We start from the raw sequence: 18,416 nt of genomic DNA on the forward strand, positions 1-18,416 counted from the left end.
AATAATGGCTTTGAGAATCAGTATTGGGAGAATTACCTAACCTCTCAATGCTTCAGTCCCCTTATCTATAAACATTTGGATAATAGCAGGATGTATTTCATTAGTGTTTTTGAGGAGTTCATATCAGATGGATATGGAAAGATCTTGGCAATGTAGATTATTTAAATATTATTAAATTCATGTTTGCTATTGATTCTTTTACATGAAATTTTAAGATTTGCTTAAGTATAATCAAACTTCACAATTCAGGAAAACCCCATTATTTCCTGAATTAGTAGATTATCAAGATGGTATTATATGGTATGACATTATATAATATGTAAAAATAACAAATATAATATACAAATACAATACAATATAACAAATGCTTTTAGATTCAAAAGGAACCTTAGAGATTTTACTGCATAATCAATCATGGCTTAGCTTAGAAATGTGAAGTGTCTTCCCAAAATCAATGTTGGGGTTTTTTTTAAGTGTAAAATATAGCTTCCAAAACTGAAACTTAGAAAACATTTTTTTCCTCTCAAAACCATTAAGAGATTGGAAAGTGTGCTGTTCCATTGGACTTTCTATTAACTCTTTCTACTCATTCTATTTTTATTAGTTGAAGTAATCAACCTCTGTATAAATTGGCTGGTCTACCAAACCATTTAAGAATAACAGAAGGCCCTTGTGAAAGATTTGTACTTGTGTTAATGATGTCAGATGACAGGGTCAGGAACACACAGCAGAGATGCCTACTGGCAGCAGAGATATTTTTATATTATTAATCACATCCAAAAATTATCTTAGGAAAGTAGAATTGATATTCCCACATGTCATGCAAAAGCAAAATTGTTAATAGCCTCCCTAAGGCTTTGATTCTTTCTGCGGCATCTTCAATGACTTTGCCAATGTTTAAACATTATAAACTATAACACTTTTTATAATGAATATTATTTATTCATTATAAAATATTATCTATTTTATATAATATTTAATATTCACGAAAATGAATAATATTATATATTCATTTTTAAAATGAAGTCCAGTGCTTTGGAGGCCTTGCTTTCTTTAAAATAAAGGATGTTCTTCTGCTTAAAAATTAATAGATGAGGCCGGGCGCGGTGGCTCACGCCTGTAATCCCAGCACTTTGGGAGGCCGAGGCGGGTGGATCACGAGGTCAGGAGATCCAGACCATCCTGGCTAACAAGGTGAAACCCCATCTCTACTAAAAAAATACAAAAAAAAAAATTAGCCGGGCGTGGTGGCGGGCGCCTGTAGTCCCAGCTACTCAGGGGGCTGAGGCAGGAGAATGGTGTGAGCTCAGGAGGCGGAGGTTGCAGTGACCCGAGATCGCGCCACTGAACTCCCGCCTGGGCGACAAAACGAGACTCAGTCTCAAAAATACTACTACTACTACTACTAATAATAATAATAATAGATGAGGCCAGGCGCGGTGGCTCACACCTGTAATCCCAGCACTTTGGGAGGCCGAGGCGGGTGGATCATTTGAGATCAGGAGTTCCAAACCAGCGTGGGCAACATGATGAAACTCCCTCCCTACTAAAAATACAATAATTAGCTGGGCGAGGTGGCGGGCATCTATAATCCCAGCTACTCGGGAGGCTGAGGTAGGAGAATCGTTTAAACCTGGAAGGCAGAGGTTGCAGTGAGCTGAGATCAGGCCACTGCACTCCAGAATGAGACTCTGTCTCAAACAAACAAACAACAACAAAAAATTAATAGATGATTTTACCATACAACATCAGTACAAAATAATAAAACTGTAAAGATGGATTTTAGAGACCAACATCCCACAGTAATAAAATGAGCTGGATAACTGACAAGTTCCTCCTTCTTGTTCCTTTATTGATCAGGTGCTGCATTCTGTATTATTGTCACATGTTAAGGAGAAACAGATTATGACCTAGTTCAGTCTGAAAGGAAGTAAATATATTAATAAGGTACTTAATAAATAAAAATAGAATATAAATTTGTTTTGACAATAATCTGATAATTAATAGTAAATTAATAATAGAAAAGTTTTCATAGTCATTAAAAGGATTGTGAATCTCTGAAACATGGGACACTTCAGAATATACCTTACAATAAATGTTCAGCCTTAAGATGAATGTCATTCTCATTGGATTATAAACTGAGCTGTAACTGAGTTGGAGAAGCAATCTAATGAGCTGGATGAAAAAAATCTGACTTCAACGCTCAAGCAGACTTAGAGATTGGAACAGAATGAGGGCTTCGGAACAGAAAGGTGGCCATTAGTGCCCATTCAATTTACTACAGATAGGTGGATGTGCAGATGGATGTAAGAATAAGGATTTATGTCTCCTGTGACTGTACCAAGAATTAATGCTTCAGTCATTATAGGCAGCATTTGACAAATTATTTCTTGCAGGTCAAAATGTTTTATTCCTATATAAATAGGGAAAATAAATTTTATTATATAAATTTCCAGGATAGATACATAAGGCATCATTTTCATTTCAACAAAAAAGTGTTAAGCCATTTTTTACTTTTCAAATTTATTGTTGTGGATTTTTAATAAAACAGATTTTGTTTAAATTTACCTAACATTTTTCAGTGCTGGCATTACTCGTCATAATATAAGGACTATCAGAGAACAAAACTTGTTTTTTAATTTTTTGTTTTAGATTTAATGATAAGTCTTAATTATTGAATTAGAATCAGTAAGAATAGAAAGAATTTTAAGTAGGAATACATGGACCTTTCAAATATCTATTCTTCAAAGATTAATGAGCTATTATGCCTATAGAGACAAACCACAAAAAAATATGTGCCAAAGTGCTGCAAGCAAAGAATTCAGTATTCAAACCCAAGTCCTAATATATTTTCCTTCATCTCTTCCTTCCTTCTATTTCTCATTCATTTTTCTTTCCTTTCATTGACTTGTGAATGTTCACAGTCAATTGGGAATAACAAGCATATAAATAATATGTGAACAAAGAAAAATAATAGCACAGAGGAGACAAATGGTTATTACCCAAGTCTGAAGGAGAGTCAAAGAAGCTTTAAAAGCAACCAAAATGAGTTGGACGTTGAAGGGTAGCAGGACATCACCAGGTGGGTGAGGATGGAGAATTGGAGATTTTAGAAAGAAAAAAAAATCTTACAAATTCCTCTCAAAGGACAGAATTGGTTAAGTCTCTCCTTGTATAACATCAGTTTATATGTACCTTTGGGGATTTGTATGCTGTCCTCCCACAGCTGCCATGTAAACAAGGTGGTAGCCATTGGATTGGCCTTTCTCATTCAAGATATAATACACCTTTTCTCCTGGTAATAGGACTTATTGGCTTTCAAGATTGCTCTTCTGAGGAAATAAGGCTTGAGAAGAAGCAGCCTTTTTAAAAAATGAGATCGATTATTGTGTGTGGCTAAATGAGAATCAATCTAAGGACCAAGGTCATAGATTAAGAAGAAACTTAGGAGAACAGTACCTGAAATTCCGGGAGAGTTAATTTTCTGAAACTTAACAGCTCAGTAGTCATTGCTCCTTAGCTTCTGAGAAAATATAAAAGAAGGAAGACACTATTAATTGTCAGAATTGGGGAGATATTTTTGGATATTGTTTATAATATGCTCGTGGTGGCTCAGGGCTGTAATCTCAGCACTCTGGGAGGCTGAGGCGGGCGGATCACGAGGTCAGGAAATCGAGATTATCCTGGCTAACATGGTGAAACCCCGTCTCTACCAAAATAATACAAAAATTAGTTGGGTGTGGTGGCGGGCGCCTGTAGTCCCAGCTACTCTGGAGGCTGAGGCAGAAGAATCGCTTGAACCCGGGAGGCGGAGGTTGCAGTGAGCCGAGATTGCACCACTGCACTCAAGCCTGGGAGACAGAGCAAGACTTCGTCTCACCAAAAAAAAAAAAAGAGAGAGAGAGAGAGAGAGATCCAGTTCGTACCTAACTCATACAGATTTTAAAGATTTGATGAGCCAAAATTGCCTAATCTCCTAATTTCACCCTGCTCTCGATAAATGTCAAGGATAGGGAAAGTGGTAAGGAGATTTTAGATAACTTTATAAGTAATTACATAACAAGACAACTTACAACTAGTACCTAGAACGGCCTGGCACACAGTAGGTTTTAAGCAAATATTTATCAATAAGTAAATGAGTGCTTTTCTCCCCAGAGAATGGAAGTCTCTTGTGCTGTCTTGTCTCTTTTGACATTAATTTTAGGTCAGCTCTGTGGCATTAAATGGAGTAGGGAGTAAGCTAGCAAACCTTCTGACTGAATAACAAAGGTTCTTATATTCTTTGTTGGGACATTATTCTCAACCAGGAGACACTCAGGATAATTAAATTATAAAGGGTGGGTAGTGAGAAACTTTGGGAGAAAATATATGCATATATGGAGAGAGTGAGAGAAAAAAGAGAGACTCTGAAAGATATATTTTAAAGTATATCAAATCTACAAAAGTTAGTATGCTTTTTATTTTATTATATATTCAAGGGAATTTTGGTAATCTTACACTAGTTGTCAGAATAATCTCAAACTATTTAACTTCTTAAACTTTAATAATTTTAGGAATTATTTTAACAAATTGCCTTCATGAACAAAAATTAAATATACATATAGATACATTGTTTTCAGACATACTGATACAAGGCATTGTAAAAGGGATTTTAGCATTGATACAAGTTGATATTATAACATCAGACACATAAAAGTCTTCTTAAATTTATTAAATACCTTCATGTAGAGAACTGATGTCTTGGGATAGGAGAAGGTGCCTTTGTTCTAGTATTTTTCCTCATGGTGGCAGATTGAGATGAATGACTTTGGAGCAAATTTTATAAAGAAAACAGAGCCTTGATTCCTAGCAAATATATATTTTATTTACATTAAATTATTATTCCATGTAGTCATTCAGCAAACAGTTTTTGAGCCTCTACAATATGCTGGTCACCACCCCTAAGACCTATAAATAAAATGAAAATGAAAATTCAGGGACGTGAATGGAGCTGGAGGCCATTATCTTTAGCAAATTAATGCAAGAACAGAAAACCAAATACTGCATGTTCTCATTTATAAGTGGGAGCCAAATGTTGAGAACACGTGAACACATAATGGGGAATCACACACACTGGGGCCTATTGGAGATTGGAGGGTAAGAGGAGGGAGAGGATCAGGCAAAATAACTGGTGGGTGCTAGGAATAATACCTCGGTGATTAAATAATCTGTAAAACAAATCCCCATGATACAAGTTTGCCTATATTACAAACCTGCGCATGCACCCCTGACCGTAAAAGTTAAAAAGTAAACTAATAAAATAAAGTACTTAAACATTTGAAATTAAGAAAACTCAGGGAGTTTACTGTTTATTCAGTCAACCCATCTCAGAGGACAGCCATGTAGCTACGAAGACTGCCTACGACTAGAGTGAGTGTCATTTTGGAGATGCAAAGAGGTCTCTGAAGAGAAAGTAGCATATGGAAAGGATCATGGCTAAGCACTGGGTCACTATTTCTTGGTTGATCAGCCTTGTGTTGATTCAATAATAATAATAATAATAATAATAATAACACCACAGTCAGTTGAATCCTTGCAGTGATAATACAGAATATTCATAAATGATAAACATTTTCAGAAAAGACTAGGAAATCACTGTCAATTAAGATTCAGGCTAAAATTTGAAGTTATGAAATTTGCTGGTGCCTTGAAGCTATTTGCTCACAGGATGGTGACTTTCTGGAAGAATTCTTCGAACAGGTTTTTTTCAAGCAACAAAACTTCATGACAGGTTAAAATGAATGATCCAGATTTATAGCTTCAGGCAGCATCTTTTGATTACCCTTTTGTGTGTTATACCTGAGAAAAAGGAGGTGTAAACAATGAATTATGTAAGATTCAAATATTTTGAAATCTCTCTCTCTCTGTCATATATACATACACACACACACACACACACACACGAAACAAACAAAAAACAGAAAAATAAATAGAAAGTGACCCAGAATTCTTGCTCTCTAATTGAAATGTATAGACTTTGGAGGTTAAGTAATCAGGATAGAAATCCTGACCTTCCCATTTATTATTGTGTGATAATTTTTCTGATCCTCAGTTTCCTTGTTTGTCAAAATGGGGCTAATGATATTTTTGGCATTGTTTGCAAGAATTAGGAGCAAAGTATGTCAAGAGCTATACACAATTCAAGTGTTACTTGACCAGAGGTTTTATCTTAAAATAAAGATATCCATCCAGCTAATAACAATATTTTTTTCAGAGTCAGTCAAGAGTGTCTAGAAATTTAAAAAGTGAAAACTCCATTTACTTGATTTCAAATCTTACTCCTCTATTGTTTTAAATTCATACTAATCTGCTATATTAATCACTTGGGCTTTTGAACACTTTTGTAGAAAAGACTTACAGAAGATTTGCACTTCATCCTTAGATGCTTTGTTAATTTTAATTCATTTCAGAAAATGTCTAAAGTCTTTAATGAAGTGCTATCTTCATTTATTAGTTGTACTATAATTCGGTGAACTTCAGCAGCTTAAAGTAAAAGGATGACATAATCAATTATAATTGTTTTAGAAATGTTTTTGTCTTAATTTTTTTAAAAGCTCTAAGGTAATAATAGCACTTTTCATCAGCAAAGTACTTTATAAAGGTGAACATGAAAAAGTGTTCTCTGGTGGTTTAATAAGACATTGAGAGTTCAGAAAATCGAGGGTGTTTCTGTCTCCTCTATTGACTTCAATGATTTTTAGATAAGTTACCTCATAGGTGGTGCTCTTCATATGTAATATTTCTTGCTTTAAAATAGGTCATAGAAGTATTCTCTGGCTACTTCTCTTGTATGGGATAATTAGATAATTCCCCCCACCATCTATGTCACCCTATTTCTTACTTGACTTTTCTGGCTTTATTTCCTAGCTTGTATATCTTTTAGTATTTTATATATTGGGAGATAATGATCAATATTAATCTAAAATAAAGGCTTCAATTTGGAGACAGAAGACGATCAATTTAAATTTTGATTATCTCTTAAATTAGTTGCATGGCCTTGGGCAAGTAACTTTACTATTCTGAATTGTTTTCTTACACATAGAGTTAGTGATAATTGTTTCTTACAGCTGCTCTAAGGAGTAAATTAAATATATTTGATATGTATTATTATCACCTAACTAGGCCTCTGATTGGCTTCCTCATATGGTGTGGTACTTGAAATCATAAAAAGGTTTCTCATCTTGTTTTATAAAAAAAAATACAAAATATTTACAGTGAACCACTGTCACTGAAATTTCTACCTACTTTTTCTGCTTTCCCCAGGACACATGCACACACACACACACACACACACACACACACGGCTTATTATGTCTATTATCTCATTTCCTGCTAGTTCTCTTTCTTACTAATTCCTTTTTAGTCATGCTACCATCTTGCCTTCTCTAAATATGTAGAATTACTCCTACCTCAGTGCCTTTGCACCTATTCTTCCTTTCTCTGGAAACTTCCTCCCATGGATAGCTTACTCTGTCAGTGCCTCCGAAGTTTTGCTTAAATGTTAAAATCTGATTGAGACCTTCTCTGATGATGCTGCATAAATTACCATCTGTTTCTCACTTCATTCTTCCCTCACTAGCTAGCTGCTTTCCCTGCTTAAGTTTTCTCTATGTGTATTAATTATCTATTGTTTTATATTATATCAAATTATCTCCAAACTTCAAAAAATTATTTTTTTACATTTTCTGTGGGGCAGGCAGGATTCCTGGCATAGCTTTGCTACATACCTATGACTCAAAGTCCCTCATGAGATTGTTTTCAAGTTCATGGCTGGGACTGTTGTCTCATCTGAAGGTTTGTCTGGGAAAGAGTATACTTCTAAGTTTGTTCCTGTGATTGTTGGCAGGATTCAGTTATTGTGGGTTGTTGGACTGACAGCCTCAGTTACTTGAAGTCTGTTGCCTGGAGGCCACCCTCAGTTCCTTGCCACATATGGCTCTCCATAAACTCAAAACACAGCTGTTGGCTTTCCTTAGAGAAAGTGAGACAAAGTGAGAATTTCCAAAACAGAAAGTTGCATTATGTTTGTAACCTATTCTCTGAACTGACACTTATACTATATTCTGTTTATTAGAAATAAGTCACTAGGTTTAGCCTACACACAAGGGAAAGACGTTATACAAGGGGGTGAATACTAGGGAGTGAAGATCATTATGGGCCATTTTAGAAGCTAACTACAACACTGTGCTTGTACAGAATTTTGCCTGTTTTGTTCATTGTTACATCCCAAGAGTTTAGAACAATGCCTGACACATAGTGTATTTTCTATACATATTTGTTGAATGTATGAATCTACTACAGAATCTGCACATATTTGGTATATAATAAATGATTGTTATATTATACATTCTTAAGAATTTTCCTAATCATTCCTATTATTCCTTAAATTATTTATATTGGATTTGATTTTCTATGATGCTACTAAATTAAATAATAAGAAAGAGCACCATAGGGTGCTTCCTATAAAATTTTAATGCTTTAGAGTAAATATATTTCCTTTGGCTGTCAAACCTACAAATTATAGGAAGATCAGGATGGCTACATCAAAGACTATAAGAAACTAGTAGCAAAGAAAATTAAAGGTTGATAATACTCATAGGATTAGACTGTGTCACTTAAGGCTTTGATGGAAAAATGAGGTTTATGGGGGGAAATCTGAAGATTTCTGATTCATAACAGCTGTATAATTTTATGTTTCTATTTTTATTTTCTTTTCTGAAGAAGTCTGGATTGCTGTTAAAGAATCAGTATTCATTTCTAAAAGCCCTTCTTCTTCATTAAATAAAGATCTTACCCTCACTTAGACATAGTTTATCAGGGATTTTATAATTTTCAATGTCATTGAATTAGGGAAGTCCAAGAATTAGAAATCAGCAGTACAAGAACATCCAAAGCATAAAGAACATCTTGTTCCCATTTGAAGCTAGGTGAGATTAGACTGAAAAAAAAGTATAGAGTTTGATGAGCTCAACAACATCTGTTTGTCTTGTTTTTAACTGTTCTCGTGAGTTAATGAATAAATGACAAGTGCTGAAGGAGAGGAACACCAATAAAAGTTGACCAGGAATGGGCTGCTGTCCTTAATGGTAACCGTGCAATGCCAGAAGACCTAGGTGTTCATCAAGCTGGTGGAAGATACTAGGTGTCTATCCTGTGTGTGATCCAGGACAGCAGCCCCTGAAGAGGAGCTGAGAATCACATCTAATGTGGTACTTGTGTGATGTGTCTCTGATGAAACAGGAAAACAATCACTCTTTGCATTTTCACTTTGATTCATCTTTGCTCTTTATGCTGTTACTTTGGTTAATAATCAGTAACTTCTTAAGTTATTCCTGAAAATAATCGGTAACTTCTTACTTATGTTATTCCTGAAAATGTCAGTTAATAATCGGTAATTTTTTACTTATGTTATTCCTGAAAATGAGATAGTTGTATGTTCAGGAGCTGACACATCTACCTTTGAATTATACTGGAACTGAGGCTGCTTAAAGACCTTGTTATCAAATTGAGGAGATGAAGATCTTTTTCACCTCTTGTGGCCATTGACCCCAAGAAATGGACATTAAAGTTTGTGCCCAAAACAGAAGGGTGCAATAATTGCGTGTCTCAGTTGTACATTTCCTTCTTTGGGACCACCGAGTAAGGGAAATCAGCTACACAAACACCTACACGCCGATGCTAATTTGAAGAAGGATGGAGACTCACACTCTGTATATTGGAGGTGGAGGGAGTTGGTGAGGCTGAAGCCCCCTTCCTTCCTCCATGAACCTTATACCACAAGGGAGGAAAGGAGTGGTTGTCTAATAGCCTTCCTTTGAGAAAACAAAAGCCTTGAGGGTATTAAGTGACTTTTCTTAGAACTATACAGCTTATTAACACCAGAATTGTAATTTTAAACAAGCAATCAGGAAGTGCTGGAGAAAAAAAATGTTTAAATGATTACATCAAGAATAAAAATAAACTACTCTTTATCAGCCATGAGATTAGAAAGATGACATTTTTTCTTTGATATTATCTGGAAGTTAAACTGATGAGTGTCTGAGAGAATACACTTAGTTTCTCAGCAAACAATTGAAATATTAGATCATTTTAATTATATTAAAATTACTCCTGTGTAAGCTGCAATCGCATTTGTGCAGCAGCAATGGAATATGAGAAAGTGTAAGTGCAGGGGAGTTGAAGGCTTTAATTAGAATTGAAAAACAAGAACACTGATGTACTATTCCTTTTAGAATAGATCTAGCTTCATTTAATTTAGAATTCGAAGATTTGCAAAAGAATGGGACAAATATGGTTAGGCGAGAGGTAGCAAAAAAGTGTAAAAACAGTCAGCAAAAATATGCTAAATAAAAGCTGTTATTTACATTAGCACTTAACAGAGTAAACAAGAAAAAAGATTGTTGTACTAATAAAGACAAAGGTAACAATGCAGTTGTAACAATTCAGGTTTTAAAAACTGTATTTCAATCATTTGGAAGGCATTAATAAAAACCACTGTTAAACCAAATATAAACAACTGTGAAAGAAAAGATGTAGTGTCTTGTGGATAGAGCATTGAACTAGAAATATCTTTCCTTGAAAATTCTTTGCAGCTGGGCCTCTGACTCCTCATGAGGCATAGGGAAAGGCACTTTATTCCTCAACGCCACTGCTTTCTCATCTGCAAATCAGAACCCATGAAAAATCTCAACCCTATATAACTCCTGGACATACCATGTGATGTATTGGTTCGATTTCAGATATGCAGAAACTTGCAAAAACATATCTAACATTTCTTCTTTATAAATTTATTTGGCCTTGCTCCTTTTTCTCTATAAGACCAAGGAAGCTTCAGCATATTAAGCAAATCAAAGTAAAGTTACTCTTTTGGAACTGAGGAATGCACGGAACACCACCCTCCCACCTACTCAGCTACCCTCATTTGCTCCCCTCTGGCTGCTTCTAAAAGGGGCTTCAAAAAATCCCACAACTCTGTTGATTACAGTTCTAAAATTCTCATCTTCATGATGCTCGCAGCTGAATATTTTGGATGATTCAAATAAATATTTTTCTCCACTTTTCATTCAGCTTTTTTCATGTATAGAGTTTTAATAGAATGATAATTTTAAACCACATTAAACCATAAAAGGTATTATTAAGATCCAAGCTTTAGAAATCATTTTTTCTTCTCAATCAAAAAGTCAGTAAAAAACAAAATTACTGAATCCTGAAGTTATGTTTTGATTTGTTGGATAAGACCAAAAATAAACATCTCCTGCAAGAATTCCTACTTTTAAAGAACTCAATTCAAAGGAATTCCAAGTGTCAGTAAAAAACTCTCCACACTAATAATTAAAAGATTTGATATCCGGCGTTCTAGCCCTGGTTTCTTCTTTAATTGACCACATGGTTTTGAAAACATCCCAAAATACATTTCCTCCACATTCCATATTTACATAATATGTAAAACGGGAATCACACATAAGAGATAAGCTTTATAGAGTTAATGTTTATAGTGAACAGTGGGGTCAGGGCTCATAGCCTCTGGTTATTTTAGTAAAGGCATAGCTTTTTTTGGCTACATATTTTATGTATGAGAGAAATAAGAGAATATATATATATATACACACACACACACATATACACACATATATATGTATAAAATTGTCTGCCAATAGATTTCTAATATGAAGGCTTCCTGCGTCTCTCTGAACTAATACTGATTCTTGCGTTTGTAATTTCAAATCACAGTATCTGAGAAGAAACATGACCATTGACTATCAAATGAGTCAGAAAACAAAAATAGTTATACCTTAGGACATTGATATACTATGAATATAGACCCAGAATCCATATACACTGGAAGGAAAGACATATTCAATTATAAGATTTTACTCTGTTTTCAAAATTTTAATGTTATTCTTTAATGGCTCCTTTATACCTTCTACTACCCCTCCACTCACTCACACCTGCTCAACGTCACTCCTCCTGCTCTCTGTTCCTCCCTCCTCCTCATTTTCTTCAGTTCTACCACTGAACTTTCCAGCTCATGTATCAAACTTCTAATTGGTTTCTGGATTTTCTAGAAGCCTACAGTGACTTTTTCTTAACTTTGCCCACATAGTTGCAGGATAAGTTACGGACATATAATTATACTAAAATGTGGATAATGTTTAAGTCAGTTAAAAGAATTAATGCATATTCCATTAGATAAGAAGCTATTAGATGAATAGCAGCAAAGTGGGTGTTGGCATTCTTAAACTTCTCTACTTAAATCTCAGAAAATTGAAATCATCAAAAGATAGAGCAGTTTGGCTGTCAATACTACGTTATTACTCATGTCCTGACCAACTCTTCTTTGTGCAATGTTCATTTTATTATAATGACAACTAAAGAAAGGTATTGCATTAGCACTTTCTTGATCAGATCCTATTAAGGGTACTTTGAAGTAAATCCCTTCAAATTGTTTGAATGTAAAAAGGAGTCATTTTGATTATGTAGATTACATCTTCGTCATTTGAAAAGTATCAAAACAAAAATTTCTAGACTTTAAACTAAAATACACCCTTTTCTTCAGTTCCAATAAAGATGCAACACAATATGACATTAATTTTTGATGTACACAAAATTTTCACCATGTTTTATATAAAAACACATCACAGGCTGATATATTGGCTATTTTACTTGTAAATAATTCATTTATGGATAAAAGCTCTTAGGTTCGAATTTTAAAGTACTTTAACAGTAGAGTGATTGTATGTATACAGTCACACCTAGTTTTATTGTGCTTCACTTTACTGTACTTCACAGATATCACACTTTTTAAAAATGAAGGTTTGTGGTAACCTTGCGTGGACAAGTCTATTGGGACTATTTTTCAAACGTCATGTACTCACTTCATGTCTCTATGTCACATTTTGGTAGGTCTAGAAATTTTTCAAATGTTTCGTTATTATTACATCTGTTATAAAGGTCTGTACTCAATGATCTTTAATGTTCCTATCATAATTTACCCCCAGCCATACTCATGTAAGTTGACAAACTTAATTAATAAATATTGCATGTCTGACTGTTCCACTCACCGCCCATTCCCCAATCTCTCTTCCTCTGCTCAGACCTATCTACTCCCTGAAAAACAACAATGTTGAAATTAGGGCAGTTAGTAACCCTACAACGGCCTCTAAGTGTTCAAGTGAAAGGAAGAATCTCACATCTTTCACTTTAAATAAAAAACTAGAAACTATTAAGCTTACAGAGGCAGGAATATGAAAATCCAAAATAGGCCAAAAGCTAGACTTCTTGTGCCAAACAGTTAGCCAAGCAGTGAATGCAAAGGAAAAGTTCTTGAAGGAAATAAAAAGCACTAGTGCAGTGAACACACCAATGATAAGAAAGCGAAACAGCCTTATTGCTGATATGGAGAAAGTTGTAGTGCTCTGTATAGAAAATCAGACAAGTCACAACATTCCTTAATCCAAAGCCTACTCCAGACCAAGGCCCTACCTTTCTTCAATTCTATGAAGGCTAAGGGAGGTGGGAAATCTGCAGAAGAAAAGTTGGAAACTAGCAGAGGTTGGTTCACTAGGTTAAGGAAAGAAACTGTCTCCATAACGTAAAAGTGCAAGGTGAAGCAGCAAGTGCTGATGTGGAAGTTGCTGCAAGTTCCTCAGAATATCTAAGTAAGATCGCTGATGGAGATGGCTACACAAACAACGGATTTTCAATGCAGATGAAACAGTCCTATATTGGAAGAAAATGTCATCTGGGATGTTCTTAGCTAGAGAAGCCAATGCCTGGCTCCAAAACTTCAAAGGATAGGTTGACCCTCTTTTTAAAGGCTAATACAGCTGGTGACTTTAAGTTGAAGCCAATGTTTATTTATCATTTCAAAAATTCTAGAACCATTAGGAATTATGCTAAATCTACTCTGCTTGTGCTTTATAAATGGACCAACAAGGCCTTGTTGACAGTACATGTGTTTACAGCAGGGTTTACTGAATACCTTAACCCTGCTGAGAACTACTGCTCAGGAAAAAAAAATTCCTTTTAAAATATTACTGCTAATTGACAATGAACCTAGTTACCTAAGAACCATGACTGAAATGTACAAAGAGATTAATATTGTTTTAGTACCTGTTAACACAACAATAATTATGCAGTCCATGGATTAAAGAGTAATTTTGACTTCCATGTCTGATTATTTAAGAAAGACAAGGTTATAGCTGCCACACATGGTGTTACCTCTGATGGATCTGGACAAAGTTAATTGAAAACCTTCTGAAAAGGACTCACTATTCTAGATGCCAATCAGAACATTCATGACTCATGGGAGGAGAGGTCAAAAGAAGTAAACTGGAAATCTTCTGGAAAGGATTTGCTATTTTAGATGACAATCAGAACATCTGTGACTCATGGGAGGAGGTCAAAATATCAACATTAATAGGAATTTGGAAGAAGTTGATTCCAACTTTCACAGATGACTTGGAGGTATTCAACACTTCTGTGGAGGAAGTAACTGCAGATATGGCAGAAATACAAGAGAACTAGAATTAGAAGTGGAGCCTAAAGATGTGATTGAATTGTTGCAACCTCATGATCAAACTTGTAGAGATGAGGAGTTGCTTATAGATGAGGAAAATGGTTCATTAAGATGGACTGTACTAGTGAAGATGCTGTGAACACTATTGAAGTAACTACAAAGTATTTTGAATTTTATATAAACTGAGTTGGTGCAGACTCAGACCTTAAGAGGATTGACTTCAATATTAAAAGAAGTTCTACTGTAGGTAAAATGCTATCAAACAGCATTGCATGCTACAGAGAAGTCTTTTGTGAAAGGAAGAGTCAATCAATGTGGCCAACTTCATTGTTTCTTGTTTCAAGAAATTGTCAACCTTCAGTAACCATCATTCTGGCAATTCAGCAGTCATCAACAGAAAAGCAAATCCCTCTACTAGAAAAAAAAGTTTATGACTAGTTAAAGGCTCAGATGATCATTGCCATTTTTTATTTATCAAGAAAGTATTTTTAAATGAAGGTATATACTTTTTTTAGACAAAATTCTATTCCTCACTTATACTAAAATATAACATAAATACAACTTCTATATGCACTGGGAGACCAAAAAATTTGTGTGATTCACTTTACTGTAATATTTGCTATATTGCAAAGATCTGGAAACAAACACATAAAACCTCCATTGTACGTCTCTATATATGAAATTTTAAAGGACAAATTATAGAGCTTATTGTTTTCAACAATGAATAACATGCTTGGGTTAACAATGACTATAATTTGCACTGTATTAGACTTTAACCAATTTTTTTCAAATCTCGAGTCTTTCCATTAGTTTCTTAATTTCAATTTTTTATTTTCATTTTTTAAATTATACCTTAAGTTCTGGAATACATGTGCAGAACCCGCAGATTTGCTACACGGGAATACACGTGCCATGGTGGTTTGCTCATCCATCAACCCATCATCTACATTAAGTACTTCTCCTAATGTAATCCCTCCCCCAGCACCCCACCCCCAGACAGGGCCCGGTGTGTGATGTTCCCCCCCTGTGTCCATATGGTCTCATTGTTCATCTCCCACTATGAGTGAGAACACGCAGTGTTTGGTTTTCTGTTCCTGTGTTAGATTGCTGAGAATGATGGTTTCCTGTTTCATCCATGTCCCTATAAAGCACATGAACTCATCCTTTTTGATGGCTGCATAGTATTCCATGGTGTATATGTGTCCCATTTTCTTTATCCAGTCTATCATTGATGGGCATTTCCGTTGGTTCCAAGTCTTTGCTATTGTGAATAGTGCTGCAATAAACATACATGTGCATGGATCTTATAGTAGAATGATTTTTAATCCTTTGGATATATACCCCGTAATGGGATTGCTGTGTCAAATGGCATTTCTGGTTTTAGATCCTTGAGGAACCGCCACACTGTCTTCCACGATGGTTGAACTAATTTACACTACCACCAACAGTGTAAAAGCGTTCCTATTATCTCTGCATCCTCTCCAGCATCTGTTGTGTTCACCATTCTAAATGGCATGAGGTGGTATCTCATTGTGGTTTTGATTTGCATTTTTCTAATGACCAGTGATGAGCATTTTTGTCGTATGTTTGTTGGCTGCATAAATGTCTTCTTTTGAGAAGTGTCTGTTCATATCCTTTGTCCACTTTTTGATGGAGTTGTTTTTTTCTTGTAAATTTGTTTGTGTTCCTTGTAGATTCTGGATATTAGCCCTTTGTCACATGAATAGATTACAAAAATTTTCTCCCATTCTGTAGGTTTCCTGTTCACTCTGATGATAGTTTCTTTTGTTATGCAGGAGCTATTAATTTAATTAGATCACATGTGTCAATTTTGGCTTTTGTTGCCATTGCTTTTGATGTTTCATTTGTGAAGTATTTGCCCATGCCTATGCCCTGAATTGTATTACCTAGGTTTTCTTCTAGGGTTTTTATGGTTTCAGGTCTTACATTTAAGTCTTTAATCCATCTTGACTTAATTTTTATATAAGTCGTAAGGAAGGGATCCAGTTTCAGTTTTCTGCATATGGCTAGCCAGTTTTCCCAACAACATTTATTAAGTAGGGAATCCTTTCCCCATTGCTTGTTTTTCTCAGGTTTGTCAAAGATCAGATAGTTGTAGATATGTGGCATTATTTCCGAGGCCTCTGTTCTCTTCCATTGGTCTATGTATCTGTTTTGGTACCAGTACCATGCTGTTTTGGTTACTATATCCTTGTAGTATAGTTTGAAGTCAGGTAGCATGATGCCTCCAGCTTTGTTCTTTTTGCTTAGGATTGTCTTGGCTATACAAACTCTTTTTTGGCTCCATATGAAATTTAAAGTAGTTTTTTACTAATTCTGTGAAGAAAGTCAGTGGTAGCTTGATGGGGATAGCATTGAATCTTTAAATAACTTTGGGCAGTATGCCCATTTTTATGATATTGATTCCTCCTCTCCATGAGCATGGAATGTTTTTCCATTTGTTTGTGTCATCTTTTACTTCATTGAGCAGTGGTTTGTAGTGGTCCTTGAAGTGGTCTTTCACATCCCTTGTAAGTTGTATTCCTAGGTATTTTATAATCTTTGTAGCAATTGTGAATAGGAGTTCACTCATGATATGGCTTTCTGTGTGTCTATTATTGGTGTATAGGAATGCTTGTGATTTTTGCAGATTGATTTTATATCCTGAGACTTTGCTGAAGTTGCTTATCAGCTTAAGGAGATTTTGCGCTGAGACAACAAGGTTTTCTAAGTATACAATCATGTCATCTGCAAACAGGGACAATTTGACTTCCTCTCTTCCTATTTGAAAACACTTTATTTCTTTCTCTTGCCTGATTGCCTGACCAGATCTTCCAATACTATGTTGAATAGGAGTGGTGAGAGAGTGCATTCTTGTCTTGTGTTGGTTTTCAAAGAAAAAGTGTCCAGCTTTTGCCCATTTGGTATGATATTGGCTGTGGGTTTGTCATAAATAGCTCTTATTATTTTAAGATATGTTCCATCAATACCTAGTTTATTGAGAGTTTTTATCATGAAGGGGTGTTGAATTTTATTGAAGGCCTTTTATGCATCTATTGAGATAATCATGTGGTTTTTGCCACTGGTTCTCTTTATGTGATGGATTATGTTTACTGATTTGCATATGTTGAACCAGCCTTGCATCCCAGGGATGAAGCCAACTTGATTGTGTTGGATAAGCTTTTTGATGTGCTGCTAGATTTGGTTTTCCATTATTTTATTGAGGATGATCACATCGATGTATGTTCCCCTGGGATGTTGGTCTAAAATTTTCTTTTTTCATTGTGTCTCTGCCAGTTTTTGTATCCGGATGATGCTGGCCTCATAAAACGAGTTAGGGAGGATTCCCTCTTTTCCCATTGTTTGGAATAGTTTCAGAAGGAATGGTACCAGCTCCTCTTTGTACCTCTGGTAGAATTTGGCTGTGAATCCATCTGGTCCTGGGCTTTTTTTGGTTGGTGGGCTCTTAATTACTGCCTCAATTTCAGAACTTGTTTTTGGCCTATTCAGGGATTTGACTTCTTCCTGGTTAATCTTGGGAGGGTGTATGTTTCTAGGAATTTATTCACTACTTCAAGATTTGCTAGTTTATTTGTACAGAGGTGTTTATAGTATTTTCCGATGTTAGTTTGTACTTCTGTGAGATTAGCGGTGTTTTCTCCTTTATCATTTTTTATTGTGTTTATTTGATTTTTCTCTCCTTTCTTGTTCATTAGTCTGGCTAGCTGTCTATTTTGTTAATCTTTTCAAAAAATAAGCTCCTGAATTCATTGATTTTTTGAAGGGGTTTTCATGTCTCTATCTCCTTCAGTTCTACTCTGATCTTAGTTGTTTCTTGTCTTCTGCTAGCTTTTGAATT

At 35.2% G+C, this 18,416-nt stretch overlaps 1 long non-coding RNA gene across 1 annotated transcript in view; it reads right to left on the reverse strand.

Moving 5' to 3' along the window:
* Positions 1-5,754: 5,754 nt before the first annotated feature.
* Positions 5,755-18,416, reverse strand: part of LOC139364102 (uncharacterized) — a 142,284-nt gene continuing 129,622 nt past the window's right edge. The window contains exons 4-5 of the long non-coding RNA XR_011625377.1: positions 7,767-8,010; positions 5,755-5,838 (exon numbers count right to left, since the gene is read on the reverse strand). This is a non-coding gene — a long non-coding RNA (uncharacterized lncRNA). The remainder of the gene's footprint in view (positions 5,839-7,766; positions 8,011-18,416) is intronic.

This window comes from Macaca nemestrina, chromosome 7 (assembly GCF_043159975.1).
Source record: "Macaca nemestrina isolate mMacNem1 chromosome 7, mMacNem.hap1, whole genome shotgun sequence".
Classification (NCBI taxonomy): Eukaryota; Metazoa; Chordata; class Mammalia; order Primates; family Cercopithecidae; genus Macaca; species Macaca nemestrina.